This window comes from Orcinus orca, chromosome X, assembly GCF_937001465.1.
Source record: "Orcinus orca chromosome X, mOrcOrc1.1, whole genome shotgun sequence".
Taxonomy (NCBI): domain Eukaryota; kingdom Metazoa; phylum Chordata; class Mammalia; order Artiodactyla; family Delphinidae; genus Orcinus; species Orcinus orca.
Genome location: NC_064580.1, coordinates 93,788,716 through 93,805,738, shown reverse-complemented (window position 1 = coordinate 93,805,738; position 17,023 = coordinate 93,788,716). Strand labels below are relative to the sequence as shown.

The 17,023-nt window shown below is 36.8% G+C and overlaps 1 long non-coding RNA gene across 2 annotated transcripts in view; it reads left to right on the top strand.

Moving 5' to 3' along the window:
• Positions 1-17,023, top strand: part of LOC125962875 (uncharacterized) — a 31,039-nt gene that overhangs the window by 13,116 nt on the left and 900 nt on the right. The window lies entirely within an intron of this gene.

The window sequence follows — 17,023 nt, the reverse complement described above, 5'->3', positions numbered from 1 at the left end:
TTAAAAGTACTCTAGATGGGATCAATAGCAGAATAACTGAGGCAGAAGAACGAATAAGTGACCTGGAAGATAAAATAGTGGAAATAACTACTGCAGAGCAGAATAAAGAAAACAGAATGAAAAGAACTGAGGACAGTCTCAGAGACCTCTGGGACAACATTAAACGCACCAACATTCGAATTATAGGGGTTCCAGAAGAAGAAGAGAAAAAGAAAGGGACTGAGAAAATATTTGAAGAGATTATAGTTGAAAACTTCCCTAATATGGGAAAGGAAATAGTTAATCAAGTCCAGGAAGCACAGAGAGTCCCATACAGGATAAATACAAGGAGAAATACGCCAAGACACATATTAATCAAACTGTCAAAAATTAAATACAAAGAAAACATATTAAAAGCAGCAAGGGAAAAACAACAAATAACACATAAGGGAATCCCCATAAGGTTAACAGCTGATCTCTCAGCAGAAACCCTACAAGCCAGAAGGGAGTGGCAGGACATACTGAAAGTGATGAAGGAGAAAAACCTGCAGCCAAGACTACTCTACCCAGCAAGGATCTCATTCAGATTTGATGGAGAAATTAAAACCTTTACAGACAAGCAAAAGCTGAGAGAGTTCAGCACCACCAAACCAGCTTTACAACAAATGCTAAAGGATCTTCTCTAGGCAAGAAACACAAGAGAAGGAAAAGACCTATAATAACGAACCCAAAACAATTTAGAAAATGGGAATAGGAACATACATATCGATAATTACCTTAAATGTAAATGGACTAAATGCTCCCACCAAAAGACACAGATTAGCTGATTGGATACAAAAACAAGACCCTTATATATGCTGTCTACAAGAGACCCACTTCAGACCTAGAGACACATACAGACTGAAAGTAAGGGGATGGAAAAAGATATTCCATGCAAATGGAAACCAAAAGAAAGCTGGAGTAGCAATTCTCATATCAGACAAAATAGACTTTAAAATAAGGACTATTACAAGAGATAAAGAAGGACACTACATAATGATCAAGAGATCGATCCAAGAAGAAGATAGAACAATTGTAAATATTTATGCACCCAACATAGGAGCACCTCAATACATAAGGCAAATACTAACAGCCATAAAAGGGGAAATCGACAGTAACACATTCATAGTAGGGGACTTAAACACCCCACTTTCACCCATGGACAGATCACCCAAAATGAAAATAAATAAGGAAACACAAGCTTTAAATGATACATTAAACAAGATGGACTTAATTGATATTTATAGGACACTCCATTCAAAAACAACAGAATACACATTTTTCTCAAGTGCTCATGGAACATTCTCCAGGATAGATCATATCTTGGGTCACAAATCAAGCCTTGGTAAATTTAAGAAAATTGAAATTGTATCAAGTATCTTTTCTGACCACAACGCCATGAGACTAGATATCAATTACAGGAAAAGATCTGTAAAAACTACAAACACATGGAGGCTAAACAATACACTACTTAATAACGAAGTGATCACTGAAGAAATCAAAGAGGAAATCAAAAAAATACCTAGAAACAAATGACAATGGAGACACAACGACCCAAAACCTGTGGGATGCAGCAAAAGCAGTTCTAAGGGGGAAGTTTATAGCAATACAAGCCCACCTTAAGAAGCAGGAAACATCTCGAATGAACAACCTAACCTTGCACCTCAAGCAATTAGAGAAAGAAGAACAAAAAAACCCCAAAGCTAGCAGAAGGAAAGAAATCATAAAAATCAGATCAGAAATAAATGAAAAAGAAATGAAGGAAACAATAGCAAAGATCAATAAAACTAAAAGCTGGTTCTTTGAGAAGGTAAACAAAATAGATAAACCACTAGCCAGACTCCTCAAGAAAAAAAGGGAGAAGACTCAAATCAATAGAATTAGAAATGAAAAAGGAGAGGTAGCAACTGACACTGCAGAAATAAAAGAGATCATGAGAGATTACTACAAGCAACTCTATGCCAATAAAATGGACAATCTGGAAGAAATGGACAAATTCTTAGAAATGCACAACCTGCCAAGACTGAATCAGGAAGAAATAGAAAATATGAACAGACCAATCACAAGTACTGAAATGGAAACTGTGGCTAAAAATCTTCCAACAAAGAAAAGCCCAGGACCAGATGGCTTCACAGGCGAATTCTATCAAACATTTAGAGAAGAGCTAACACCTATCCTTCTCAAACTCTTCCAAAATATAGCAGAGGGAGGAACACTCCCAAACTCCTTCTACGAGGCCACCATCACCTTGATACCAAAACCAGACAAGGATGTCACAAAGAAAGAAAACTACAGGCCAATATCACTGATGAACATAGATGCAAAAATCCTCAACAAAATACTAGCAAACAGAATCCAACAGCACATTAAAAGGATCATACACCATAATCAAGTGGGGTTTATTCCAGGAATGCAAGGATTCTTCAATATACGCAAATCTGTCAATGTGATAAACCATATTAACAAATTGAAGGAGAAAAACCATATGATCATCTCAATAGATGCAGAGAAAGCTTTTGACAAAATTCAACACCCATTTATGATAAAAACCTGCAGAAAGTAGGCATAGAGGGAACTTTCCTCAAGATAATAAAGGCCATATATGACAAGCCCACAGCAAACATCATCCTCAATGGTGAAAAACTGAAAGCATTTCCACTAAGATCAGGAACAAGACAAGGTTGCCCACTCTCACCACTCTTATTCAACATAGTTTTGGAAGTTTTAGCCACAGCAATCAGAGAAGAAAAGGAAATAAAAGGAATCCAAATCGGAAAAGAAGAAGTAAAGCTGTCACTGTTTGCAGATGACATGATCCTTTACATAGAGAATCCTAAAGATGCTACCAGAAAACTACTAGAGCTAATCAATGAATTTGGTAAAGTGGCAGGATACAAAATTAATGCACAGAAATCTCTGGCATTCCTATATACTAATGATGAAAAATCTGAAAGTGAAATCAAGAAAACACTCCCATTTACCATTGCAACAAAAAGAATAAAATATCTAGGAATAAACCTACCTAAGGAGACAAAAGACCTGTATGCAGAAAATTATAAGACACTGATGAAAGAAATTAAAGATGATACAAATAGATGGAGAGATATACCATGTTCTTGGATTGGAAGAATCAACATTGTGAAAATGACTCTACTACCCAAAGCAATCTATAGATTCAATGCAATCCCTATCAAACTACCACTGGCATTTTTCACAGAACTAGAACAAAAAATTTTGCAATTTGTATGGAAACACAAAATACCCCGAATAGCCAAAGCAATCTTGAGAACGAAAAAAGGAACTGGAGGAATCAGGCTCCCAGACTTCAGACTATACTACAAAGCTACAGTTATCAAGACGGTATGGTACTGGCACAAAAACAGAAAGATAGATCAATGGAACAGGATAGAAAGCCCAGAGATAAACCCATGCACATATGGACACCTTATCTTTGATAAAGGTGGCAGGAATGTACAGTGGAGAAAGGACAGCCTCTTCAATAAGTGGTGCTGGGAAAACTGGACAGGTACATGTAAAAGTATGAGATTAGATCACTCCCTAACACCATACACAAAAATAAGCTATAAATGGATTAAAGGCCTAAATGTAAGGCCAGAAACTATCAAACTCTTAGAGGAAAACATAGGCAGAACTCTCTATGACATAAATCACAGCAAGATCCTTTCTGACCCACCTCCTAGAGTAATGGAAATAAAAACAAAAATAAACAAATGGGACCTAATGAAACTTCAAAGCTTTTGCACAGCAAAGGAAACCATAAACAAGACCAAAAGACAACCCTCAGAATGGGAGAAAATATTTGCAAATGAAGCAACCGACAAAGGATTAATCTCCAAAATTTACAAGCAGCTCATGCAGCTCAATAACAAAAAAACAAACAGCCCAATCCAAAAATGGACAGAAGACCTAAATAGACATTTCTCCAAAGAAGATATACAGACTGCCAACAAACACATGAAAGAATGCTCAACATCATTAATCATTAGAGAAATGCAAATCAAAACTACAATGAGATATCATCTCACACCAGTCAGAATGGCTATCATCAAAAACTCTAGAAACAATAAATGCTGGAGAGGGTGTGGAGAAAAGGGAACACTCTTGCACTGCTGGTGGGAATGTGAATTGGTTCAGCCACTATGGAGAACAGTATGGAGGTTCCTTAAAAAACTACAAGTAGAACTACCATATGACCCAGCAATCCCACTACTGGGCATATACCCTGAGAAAACCAAAATTCAAAAAGAGTCATGTACCAAAATGTTCATTGCAGCTCTATTTACAATAGCCCAGAGATGGAAACAACCTAAGTGCCCATCATCGGATGAATGGATAAAGAAGATGTGGCACATATATACAATGGAATATTACTCAGCCATAAAAAGAAACGAAATTGAGCTATTTGTAATGAGGTGGATAGACCTAGAGTCTGTCATACAGAGTGAAGTAAGTCAGAAAGAAAAAGACAAATACCGTATGCTAACACATATATATGGAATTTAAGGGAAAAAAAATGTCATGAAGAACCTAGAGGTAAGGCAGGAATAAAGACGCAGACCTCCTAGAGAACAGACTTGAGGTTATGGGGAGGGGGAAGGGTGAGCTGTGACAGGGCGAGAGAGAGTCATGGACATATACACACTAACAAACGTAGTAAGGTAGATAGCTAGTGGGAAGCAGCCGCATGGCACAGGGATATTGGCTCGGTGCTTTGTGACAGCCTGGAGGAGTGGGATAGGGAGGGTGGGAGGGAGGGAGACGCAAGAGGGAAGACATATGGGAACATATGTTTATGTATGACTGATTCACTTTGTTATAAAGCAGAAACTAACACACCATTGTAAAGCAATTATACCCCAATAAAGATGTTAAAAAAAAAACAAACTTAATTTGACAGGAGCTATGTTATCTAGCTGCCATTTAATGTGGCGGCGAACTATTATATTGATTTTTTCCTTTCTCTATTTAGAATAAATGCAATAAAATTAAACTTGGGCAACAGGGCTTTCACACAACCTACAGTGATTCTAGGGGCTTTTGAGCTGGGTGCCAGCACCCGTACTAATGCTGTAACAAGCAGTGCCCTATCACACCAGGGGACAGCATCCACTCCTTTTGCTTTTGGCTCTGTCACTCAGTCTGCAGCAGTGTTCTCGTTCATTGGTGGAAGTGCACCTCAGACTGGGTGCACCAACTTCAATATTGTCTTGATGGGGAACGCCTCTCAACCAACAGCGTTTGCAGGATTACCCCTCACTCCTGCTACTCGGACGTCTAGTGGAACGATTGCTACACAATCAGTTACTCGTTTCAACCGTGGTGGACAGTCCACTGGTAAGTTTTGAACTCTGCTCTCTAATGGAGAAGCACAGTATTCAAGATTGATTTTGAGATTCTTATTTGATTGATTCATCCGAATATGACTGACTTCTCTTATTGGAGGTTAGTGTTATTGATGAATGCGATAGAAATTTAATCTAAACTGCTCCTTCTGGTTTTGCATTTTTAGGTTTAGAACCAAGGAATGTTTGTTTGGGGGAAAAGTTACAACCTTCTGAGAATGAATAGTCTAGACAAATTGGCCACTAGTAATAATAGCGTTACACTGAAATGTTTTGTTCAACTGTTTAATGCTTGTGTTTACCAAGCATTTTTTTTCACAATCTGTTGATATGTTCTGTTTTCCTTTTTTAAAATAAAACTTCTGAAATGAAATTTATCAGGAGGTACGATAAAACAGGAAAGAACATTTCTGGAGTAGTATAAAGTTTTAGAGAATATTAATAATGTAGTAATAAGTGAGTTATATGGCATAGTTGGGGAATGGTAAAATATTTTGGCTAGTAGAGACATTTTGCATGCATGGGTTACCAGTTTCTAAATAAGTCAGATTCAGTAAAATGCATTTAACCTATACTGAACATTAATGAGAAGACATTTAGGATCTTTCTAAACCAAAATGCAGTTAATAAAAAGTACTGGTTTATAAGCCACATAAGCTTGGTTTTACTGTAGATGCCTCAGATATTTTAGAGCTTGAGAAATACACTGAGTGAGATATTGTATACATTTTACTTTATGGTATATTTTATTGAATTACATATTCATAGTAATGGTTTCAGAGCTTTTGGAAACAACCAAAAAGGTAAAATATGTAAAAAATTATAGATAATAAAAAACTTATTTATAATTTGTATTTAGTAGTGATAATGTAACCAATTTTGATTGGTTGGTATGGCATTGTAGGACACAAAGAGATGAAGTGGAGCATTAAAATCATTATGATGCTAGAATATTTGGTCACTACCTTGGGGGGCATTATTTTAATTGTGTACAAATGAATTTTTGATATTACAAATAATACATATCTGTTATCAATAAAAAAACAACCAGGAAATAAGTGTTTGAACTTTGGCTCTGTTGTTTACTAGTTCTCTGACCTTGGACAAGTTACTCTAAGCTCTCAGTGCTTGGTTTGCTCATCAGTAAGTGCTCAGCGTTTTACCTTGTAGGATTGTTGTGAGGATTAGGTAGGTAAGTGAATATAAATAACTGCTTAGAACCTTGTCTGACATGTATATAATAGGTATTCAATAAACGTTGGCTATCTTTGTCATTTTTATGAAAGTATACATTTCCCCATGGTGTTAAATATGTTGGATATTATCCCTTTTGTTTGTTTGTTTGTTTTTTAAGCTTTGGTAGTTTAACACTGAAAATAGTATCATAGCATCATGTTCATTTACATTTTCCTTTATTAGTAGTAAGGCTGACTTCTCTTCAAATGATTGATTAATTGTATTTGTGTTTTTTTCGTATGTTTGTGTGTGTGTGTGTGTGTGTGTGTGTGAGAGAGAGAGAGGGAAATTGAATGAATTCCCTTTTTGTATCTTTTGCTCAGTTTTCTGTCTTTTTTTCTTTTTTGGCGGGGGGGGGGGCGCACCATGCGGCTTGCGGGATCTTAATTCCCCCAACTGAGGATCGAACCCAGGCCCTCGAACCCGCGCCTTTGGCAGTGGGAGTGTGGAGCCCTAACCATTGGACCACCGGGGAATTCCCTGCTCAGTTTTCTAATATGGTGCTTATCTTTTTCTCGTTTATATGCAGTTGCAATAGCCTAACGCTTTGATATTTGTATAAGAAGTATTTTTGTACCTATGATTTCTGTTGGTGACAAAGTCACAGGTACTACTAACCTACGTGGTTTGTTGCCTACCTTTATAACTAAAGAAAGTGCTCAGGTTCTGCTAGATGTTAGTGAAAATAAGGATGTAATTCCCGTCCCCCCAAAAAAGAAGTATTTTCCCCAGTTTGTTTCGGTTTTACTTTACTTAGTTTTATAGATATTAAAAGGTTTTAAATTTTTAAATTAAGCTTTTTATTTTGACATAATTGTAGATTCTCATGCAGTTGTAAGAAAAAATAAAGAGATCCCACATACCCTTTGGCCACTTTCTCCTTGTGGTAACATCTTGTGAAACTATAGTACAATATTGCAACCAGGATGTTGATATTGGTAGTCAAGATATAGAATAGTTCTCTCACCACTAGGATTCCTCATTTTGCCCTTTCATAGCAACACCTACTTCTCTTCTGCTCCCACACTCTATTTAACCCTGGCAACTATTAATCTGCTCTCCATTACTGTAATTTTGACATTTCAAAAACGTTATATGGATGGAATGATACAGTATGTAATCTTTTGGGAATGGCTTTTTTCACTCAGTATACTTCCCTTTAGATCATCCAGATTGTTGTGTGAGTCAGTTGTTTGTTTTATTGCTGCATAGTATTCCATGGTATGGATGTCAATTTGTGTAACTATTTGTCATTCAAATAATTTTTCCTCCGTAGGTCAGATGACATTTTTCTCTTGCTGTTTTCAATATTTCTTCTTTGTCTTTAGTTTTCAGAAATTTAATTATTAAGTGTCTTGGTGTAGATTCCTATCATTCTGTCATCAAGTTCATTGATTCTTGTCTCTATCCCCTCTGTTCTGCTGCTGAGTCCTTTTGCTTGGCTTCAGGTTTGCATTTTGGTTATTGGTTATCTGGTTATCTCAAATTTCCACTTGACTCTTCTTTATATCTTCTATTTCTTTGTAGAGATTTTCATTTCTTTTCTTTTTCTTTTTTTTGCTAAGGGTATTTTTTCTTGTGTTTCAAGTGTGTTCATAATTTCTTTTTGATGCACTTTTATCATGGATGCTTTGAAATATTTGTCAAATAATTCTAACATTTCTATTATCTTGGTATTGTCTTTTTAAATTCCATTTGAGATCTTTCTGGTTCTTGGTAGGAAGAGTGATTTTTAATTGAAACCTGGACATTTTCTTATTATGTTATGAGACTCTGAATCAGATTCAAGACTTTTGCTTTAGCTGGCTTTATGTGACATTGCTCTGGCATGAGACAGAAGGGTTTCACTGTGTTACTGTAAGGTGGGAGTAGAACTTCATTTTCCCTAGTCCGTCTCCATTGCTACCCAAGGCAAGGGTCTCCTAGTTACTGCTGGGCAGGAGTGGGAGTTCCTGCTCCTGATGTGGTTTCCACTGACACTGTGAGGACATGGTTCATTAACTGCTGGCAGAGGTAACATCCTGGCTCCCTACTTGACCTTCTCTGATACCATCCTGGCTGGGGTACTGGGACACCTCGTTATAGCCTCACAATGGTGGAAGTTTAAGTTCCTCACTTGCTGTTCTCTGGAATAGGTAGGGAGCGGGACCACACTTTTTTCTGTGATGTTTGGTTATTGTCTAAAAGTTTTCTGTCTTGTTGGTCTGCCCCATTCTTGTCTTTTGTCTAGAGAGCAGGTTTTTGTTGGGTTTGGTTTTGTTTTTCTATACCCATTGTCATTTCTGACTGGCCAACCTATTCAACTCCGAGCCTGGGAAATACAAGGCAGAAAGAAAACCCATGGAATTCATTACCATAATGTTCCTTGGGTCTCAAGATCCCTAGTTGATTTGCCTTCTCGCCACCTTTCAGGGTTTTCTTGTTCATTTTATATATAATGTCCAGGGGTTTAAGCCATACGTAGTGGGAGGAATAGGGAAAGTACATTTTCCTGGAAATGGAAATCCTTAAGATGTAAATTTTTATGTTGTCAAATCTCTCATTCTTCTGAGTTTCTCTCTCTGGACTTATTTGTATAGGCCTTTTTCACCTTAGGATTCTTAATTCTTTTTGTTCTTTTATGGTTTATATTTTTAGGAATTTCCTGCCTTCCTATTGATTACTTGAACATTTATAGAATTCCATTATATTTTTAGGAATCTTTTTTCTAAATGATTAGTGAATTAAACCATAGTATTTCATTAAATGGCCATTTTTTCCCTATTGATTTGAGATGCTGCCTTCCTCATACACCAAATTATTATATATGCTTGGTTCTGCTTCTGGACTTCCTATTTTGTTCTATTATCTGTCCTTTCTTCCTCTAGTATCACCATTTCGTTATTGTAGCAAGCCCCACTATCTTGTAGTGTATGGCCACCTTCCCCCATTCTGTTAAAAAAAATGCCTATTTTCTATGGCTAACAATTCATTAAGCTAGTTGACATTTTCCTCTGTTCTTAAACATGAAGGAATTAAGGCTGATTTTGTTAGCCTTATAGCACTAGATGGAGAAAATTATGGTATTGAACCCTTCCTCTTGTCCAGTGGTTCTCAACTGGAGGCGATTTTTGCCCCTTCTCCCAGAGGATATTTGGCAGTATCTGGAGACATTTTTGGTTGTCCAGACTGGGTGAGTGTTACTGGCATCTAGTGGGTAGAGCCCAGGGATGCTGCTAAATACTTTGCAGTGCACATAAAGGAAAATTTTGTTGTCCTCAACACACAACCTTTTGACACCAAATATATGGGAGTTCTTCCCACACCAACCAATTCTCCAACTCTCCAGACACCAAATGGGTGTCCTACAATTCAGCTATGATGCTCACCACCTGGAGGTAGCACAGACCCCACAGGGTAAGGGCTCAGTTCCTCAAGACTGTCCCCCACTTCAGATATCAATTGCAAGTCCCAGGTTGTCACCTGTACTTCTGACCAACTGACTACAAACTGGGGGTGCCTGTGACCCCTCCCTCCTTGGGTTGGATGATTTGCTAGAACAGCTCACAGAACTCTGGGAAACACTTGACCTAAAATTTCTGGTTCACTATAAATGATACAATTTAGGAACAGCCAAATAGAAGAGATGCGTAAGGCAAAGTATGGGGGAGCAGCCCAGATCGTCCATGTCCTCTCCAGGCATGTCACCCTCCTAGCACCTCCGTGTGTTCACCAACCCAGAAGCTCTCCAAAGCCCTTCATTTAGGGTTTTGATGGAGCTTCCATTATGTAGGCATGATTGATGAAATCTTTGGCCTCTGGTGATTGAACTCAATCTCCAGCTCCTCTCCTCTCCTGAGATGTCAGAGGGTTAGGCTAAAAGCCCCAACCCTCTAATCACTTGGTTGGCTCCTCTGGTAACCAGTCTCTCAGCCTTAGGGGCTTTCTAAAGTTCACCTCTTTGACATAAATCAGGTGTGGTTGAAAGGGACTTGCAGAGGCTCCTTTCACCTTTATTGCTCTTGGAGCTATTTGAAACTGGGGACAAAACCCAAATATTATAACAGAAGATGCTTCTATCTCTCTCCTCACTTAGGAAATTACAAGGGTTTTAGGGTCTTTGTCCAAGAAAGGGTACAAAGACCAAATATGCATGTCTTAAATCCCAGCATGGGACAGTCCTCCATTGTCCATTATTATCGGCCCAAGCTGTCAGTAGTGCCATGTTGAAAAACCCTGTTCTAGCCCTATGATTAGGAAAATGAGACTTTGTCTTTTAAACCCTTCCTTATTTAAGAGTCAGGCTCCTTTAGCTTAAAAGCACATCATATTAAATGGCATTTGTTTCCTTAGTTACCTTTGGGTATGTGATTTAAGGTCAGGCCCCTGAAATTATGCCAGTATCTGAGACAGATGATCAAGACTTTAAAATATGGGCATAACTTGAGTGTAAATTTAATTAGCGCTAGTGAAGAGATTTCAGTAATACAGTCAGTTACAAAATAAATAATGCAAAAAACAGTCACTTTCCCATGTTTAAACAATAGTAATTGGGAAATATAATGGAGGAATTTCCCATTAACAATTTCAACCAAAGGTATGAAATGCCTAAGAATGAACTTTAAAAATGTGCATGACCTATATGAAGATAACCATACAGTTTTACTGAGGAATATAAAAGAAGACATGAAGAAATGAAGAATACACACACTCGATAGTACAGGAATGTCATTTAGTTCTAAATTAACCAACACGTTGAACATAATTCTTATAAAACCACAATGGGAATCTTTGAGGGAAGGAAAGGAAGGAGGGACTTGACAAGGTTCTAGAGTTTAAATGAAGGGGATAAGTGCATGAGACTCGTCATGTCTTGTTTTTTAAGAAAAGTAATGATAGTGTACTTGTAGAAAAATATATGAAAATATATTGTAAATTTATTCTCTGACTATAAGTTTAAAATATTTAGTATAAAAAATAAATGAATTCTAGTGCTTCAATAATTGGAACTCTCTTGTGGAACAGGGATAGAAGGAAAAATCAGTGAAAAATTTTAAAGTACAGAAACAAACCTGGGTTTATGAAGATGACATTTCCAATCTGGGGAGAGAGGATGGAGTAGTGAACAAATGAATTGCAATAGCTGGCTAGCCAGGTGATTTGGGGGAAGGGGATTATGTTTTGCTTAAAAAGATTAACTGAAAGAAATACTAGGTGAATTAAAGGTAGAAAATGAAACCATAAATATTTAAAAAGCATAGGTGAATATGAAAATGTGTAAATAATATTTCTTGGGTTAGGGAGAGGACCATTTATTTAAGTATAATTTTAAAATATATAATATAGTCTGTCAAATGATTTAAAATTAAGACTATAAAAATAGTATAAATAAGTATACTGCCCCCATCTACCCTGTATTACTCCCTTACCCCTTCCCCACCCCCTCTATTCAGCTAGCCACTGTAATTGTATGTACCCTTCCAGAGTTTCTTCATGGATTTGCTAGCAAATAAAAATATATATTCTTAGCCCTCTGCCTTTTTAAAAAATAATATAAATGAGAGTATACTCTGCACATTATTCGGTACCTTGCTTTTTAAACGTAAAACTTAATACACTTATTTTAAACATTTTGTAGCTCTTTTCACATCAATCAGTATATGGAGAGCTTCCTCAGTATTTTTTATAGCATCATAGAATTCCATGGTCTGGATGTGCTATAATTTATCTAACCCTTTGCTGGTGGACGTTTGGGTTGTTTCCTCTTTTGCTAATATAAACAGTGGTGCAATGGATCTTATTTTACATGTCATTTTGCAGGTGTATAAGTATATCTTTGTGGATAAATTTCTAAAAGAAGTATTACTGGTTCAAAAGATAGATGCATTTGTAATTTTTAAAACATTGGCCACTTATTTTGCATAGGGGTTATACCAGTTTACACTCCCATTAGAAATCTCGGAGGCTGCCCATTTCTTCACAGTGTCCTTAAACAGAGTGTGTTACCAGTTTTTTTATTTCTCCCCATCTGTTAGGTGAAATTGTTCTCAAGGTAGTTATAATGTGTGATTTTCTCCTAAAAGTGAAGTTGAACACCTTTTATATGTTTGAGGGAATTTTGAAACATGATATGGAGACATAAACCATAAAGGAGAAAACAATGGAAAGATTTGACTACATAAAAAATAAAAACAAAATCAAAAAAGCAAATGACAAACTGGGATTAGGAAATATTTGCAACATTTGACTAAATAGCCTCAATATATATATAATACTTTTATTAAAAATCAATAATAAGAAGACAATACTCCAATGAGAAAATGGGCAGATGACATGAATAGGCAATTTTGAATGAAGAAATTAAAGCAGCCATTAAACCCATGATAAAAATTTAGCCTCACTGGTAGGTATTGAATTAGAAATATTAAAACACCTTTGCTATAATTGGTTATTTCTTTAAAAGTATACATGTGGTGCTTCTCTTAAATGAAACATAGGGATATTCCATGATACATATTTTAAATAGTTGGAGGTATGTGGTAATGTTCCCGGTTCCTTCCTAGCATCTCCCCCCGGTCCCCAAACCCCCGGTGGCCCTAGATGTTTTGGATAGCAGAGTCTTACATCATATATTGTCATGAATTGTTCAACAGTTGGATACAGGTATCAATAGATTCAAATGCAGTTACTTATTAAGCACTTTTTCCTTTTGAAAAGGAAGAAGAATATCTGTAATTATGTATTGGAAAATTATGTATTGGAAAAGGTTGGCTCGATTCAGCATAAATATTTATTGAGTACTTACTATCACGTGCCATGTGCAATGATCTATAGTGAGGATGAAAAGGTAAACTTTGTTTTCAATTAACCAATTAAGCTTATTTGTGTCTTTATGTACTTAATTTCTCTAGCTTTATTTCTTTTATAGATTTTATTTTAAATTTTCAAGAAGAGTCCAGGTAATCTGTTTTCTGAAACTTTATTCCAGACTTCTATTTATTACTTTTTCTCACAGATCTATTATTGTATAATTCACATACCACATAATTTACCCATTTAAAGTGCACAATTAATTGGTTTTTAGGATAGTCACAGAGTTGTGCAGCCATTACTGAAGTCAATTTTAGAACATTTTCATCACCCACCGAAGAAACGTCATACCCATTAACAGTCGCTGCCCGTTCTCTTCTTACCCCAGTTCTGGCAACCATGAATCTGCTTTCTGTCTCTATAGATTGCTCTGTTCTGGACATTTCATCTAAATAGAATCATACAATATGTGGTATTTCGTGATTAGCTTCTTTTACTTAGCATGTTTTCAAGGCTCATCCATGTTTTAGCATGAATCAGCGCTTCTTTTTTATGGCCAAATAAAATTCCATTGTATTAATATACCACATTTTATTCATCCATTCATCAGTTGATATTCATTTGAGTTGTTTCCTTTCATCTTTTTCTGTTATGAATAATGCTGCTGTGAACATTCATGTACATATTTTAGTGTGGATATATGTTATCATTTCTTTTGTTTGTATACCTAGGAGTGGAATTACTGGGTCATATGGTAACTTTATGTTGAACACTTTGAGGAAGTGCATACAGTTTTCCAAAGAGATTACACTATTTTACATTCCCATTAGCATTGCCTGAGGTTTACAATTTCTGCATATCCTTGCTAACACTTGATATTATGTCTTTTTGGTTATTGCCATCCTAGTCGATATGAAGTAGTATCTCGTCGTGGTTTTGATTTGCAATTCCCTAATGACTAATGACATTGAGTATGATTTCAAGTGTTAGATGGCCGTTTGTATCAACAACCTTGCATCTTTATGACCATTCTTTTTTTTTTTTTTTTTTTTTGGCTGCACTGCGAAGCACGTGGGATCTTTGTTTCTCAACCAGGGATCAAACCTGTGCCCCCTGCAGTGGAAGCACAGTCTTACCCACTGGACCGCCAGGGAAATCCCCTGACTATTCTTTTGTAGTCACCATCTCCTTCTGACCACAGCCTGGAAAGGATCTCTACTTTTAAGGATTCATGTCCTTAGATTTTGCTTACCTGGATAATCCAGGATAATCTCCCTCTTCCAAGTTACTTAACCTTCACTTCATTTGTAAAGTCTCTTGTCAAGTAAGGTAATATGTTCACAGACTCTGGGTATTAGGATGTGGCCATCTTTGGGGACCATTTTTCTGTCTACCATACCATCTTAACAATATAAAATTATCTGATCCATGAACATGAGAGCTTTCTGTTTATTTAGGATGCCTTTAATTTCTTTCAATAATGTTTTTTATTTTTCTGGATACAAGCCTTACACTTGTTTTGTTAGATTTGTTCTTAACTATTTTATTCATTTTGAACAATCGTAAATGGAATTATATTCTTAACTTCATTTTTGGATTGTTCATTGATAATATATAGAATTGAAATTTATTTTTATATTGATCTTGTATCCTGCAACTTTGCAGAACTTGTTCATTGTTCTAATAGATTTTTTTTATTGGAGTATAGTTGCTTTACAATATTGTGTTAGTTTATACTGTACAGCAAAGTGAATCAGCTGTACTTATCCATACATCCCCTCTTTTTTGGATTTCCTTCCCATTCAGGTCACCATAGAGCATTGAGTAGAGTCCCCTGTGCTATACAGTAGGTTCTCATTAGTTATCTATCTTATACATAGTATCAATAGTGTATATATGTCAATCCCAATCTCCCAATGCATCCCACCCCCCACTTTCCCCCTTGGTATCCATACATTTGTTCTCTCTACGTCTGTGTCTCTATTTCTGCTCTGTAAATAAGGTCATCTATACCAATTTTTTCAGATTCCACATATATGCGTTAATATATGATATTTGTTTTTCTCCAGATTTTTTTATGGGTTCCTTAGAATTTTCTGTATTCATGATCATGTCATCTGTTTATAGAGATAATTTTACTTCTTACTTTGCAATCTGGTATCCTTTATTCATCTTCTTGCCTAATTGTCCTGGCTAAAACTTCCAGTGTGTTGTTGAATTGAAGTGGTAAGAGCAGACATCCATGTTTTGTTTTTGATGGCAGTGGAAAAGTATTGTTTTTCACTGATAAGCATGACGTTAGCTGTAGGTTTTTCATAAATGCCCTTTATCATGTTGAGGAAGTTCCCTTCTCTTTCTAGTTTGTTGAGTGTTTTCATCGTGAAAAAGTGTTGGATTTTCTCAGATGCTTTTTCTGCTTCTATTGAGATGATCATGTATTTTTTAAATAACAGCATAATTGAGGTATAATTCATATATCTTAAAAGTCACGCTTTTAAACTGTGCAATTCAGTGTTTCTTTTAAACATATTCACAGAGTGTGCAACTATCACCACTATGTAATTCAAGAACATTCTCATCACTGCAAAAAGAAACCCTGTAACCATTAGCAGTCACCTCCCATTACCTTCTCTTTCCAGCTCCTGGTAACCACTAATATACTTTCTGTCTATGGATTTACCTCTTCTGGACATTTCATATAAATGGGACCATACAATATGTGGCCTTCTGTGTCTGGCTTCTTTCATTTAGCAAAATGTTTTCAAGATTCATTCATGTATCAGTACTTAATTTTTCTGATCCTCAGGAGGGCTCTTTTCAGCCTTCTCTTTCCCTGGTTATCTCTGCTAAACTGGCTGGCCTGCAGCCTAAATGTTGCTCTCATGAAGCTTACTTCCTCTTAATTGCTTACCACCAAAATCTCTATTTTTTTTCGAGAGAGTCCTTTGGCTTGAACTTCCTCATACTCTGTTTCAAATAAAGTCAGTTCTTCTGGACATAGCTTTCTGTTCTTATGGGCTACCTTTATCCCTGGGCAAAATCTTTGAACCAGTGCTTTGGGTGCTGGGCAGTGACCGTTGCTTCTGATCTTCTTGCTTCTCTCTTCCGGCATGCAACCTCAGCCCTACAGGTAAGCTGGGGCAGGGCAGTCAGGGTGATTGATGGGGCTCCAGCATTGCAAGCCTACTGTGCCTGGTGTAGACCCTCTGCCCTATGAGTGGGGGCTGACTGGAGGAAAGGAGCCCCTCAGCTCTTGGCTGTACTCACCAGGAATTTCAATCCTTTAACTGTGTGTCAGGGGTGATGAGGAATGCTGGCTGCTTCCCCTCCTAATGAGATACTGTATTCATTGGTTGGGAGCTGAGGGAAGAGGGAGTCCAGTCTTCTTGGCGACTCCTGCCTGGAGTGTAGCTTCTCTGAAGGGGAGCAAGGGGATGGAGGGAAGAGCGTGGGTTATGATTCATATGCTGTAGACTCTCACCTGTATTACTGAATTTTAGCAGATTTTCTTGTATAAACGTTTCTTTATTTGCTGTACCTTCAGGACAATTTCCAGAGATTTCAATTTTTTTTAAAAAATATTTTTTACCAGTTATGGTTGCTTCACTGGGGAGTGG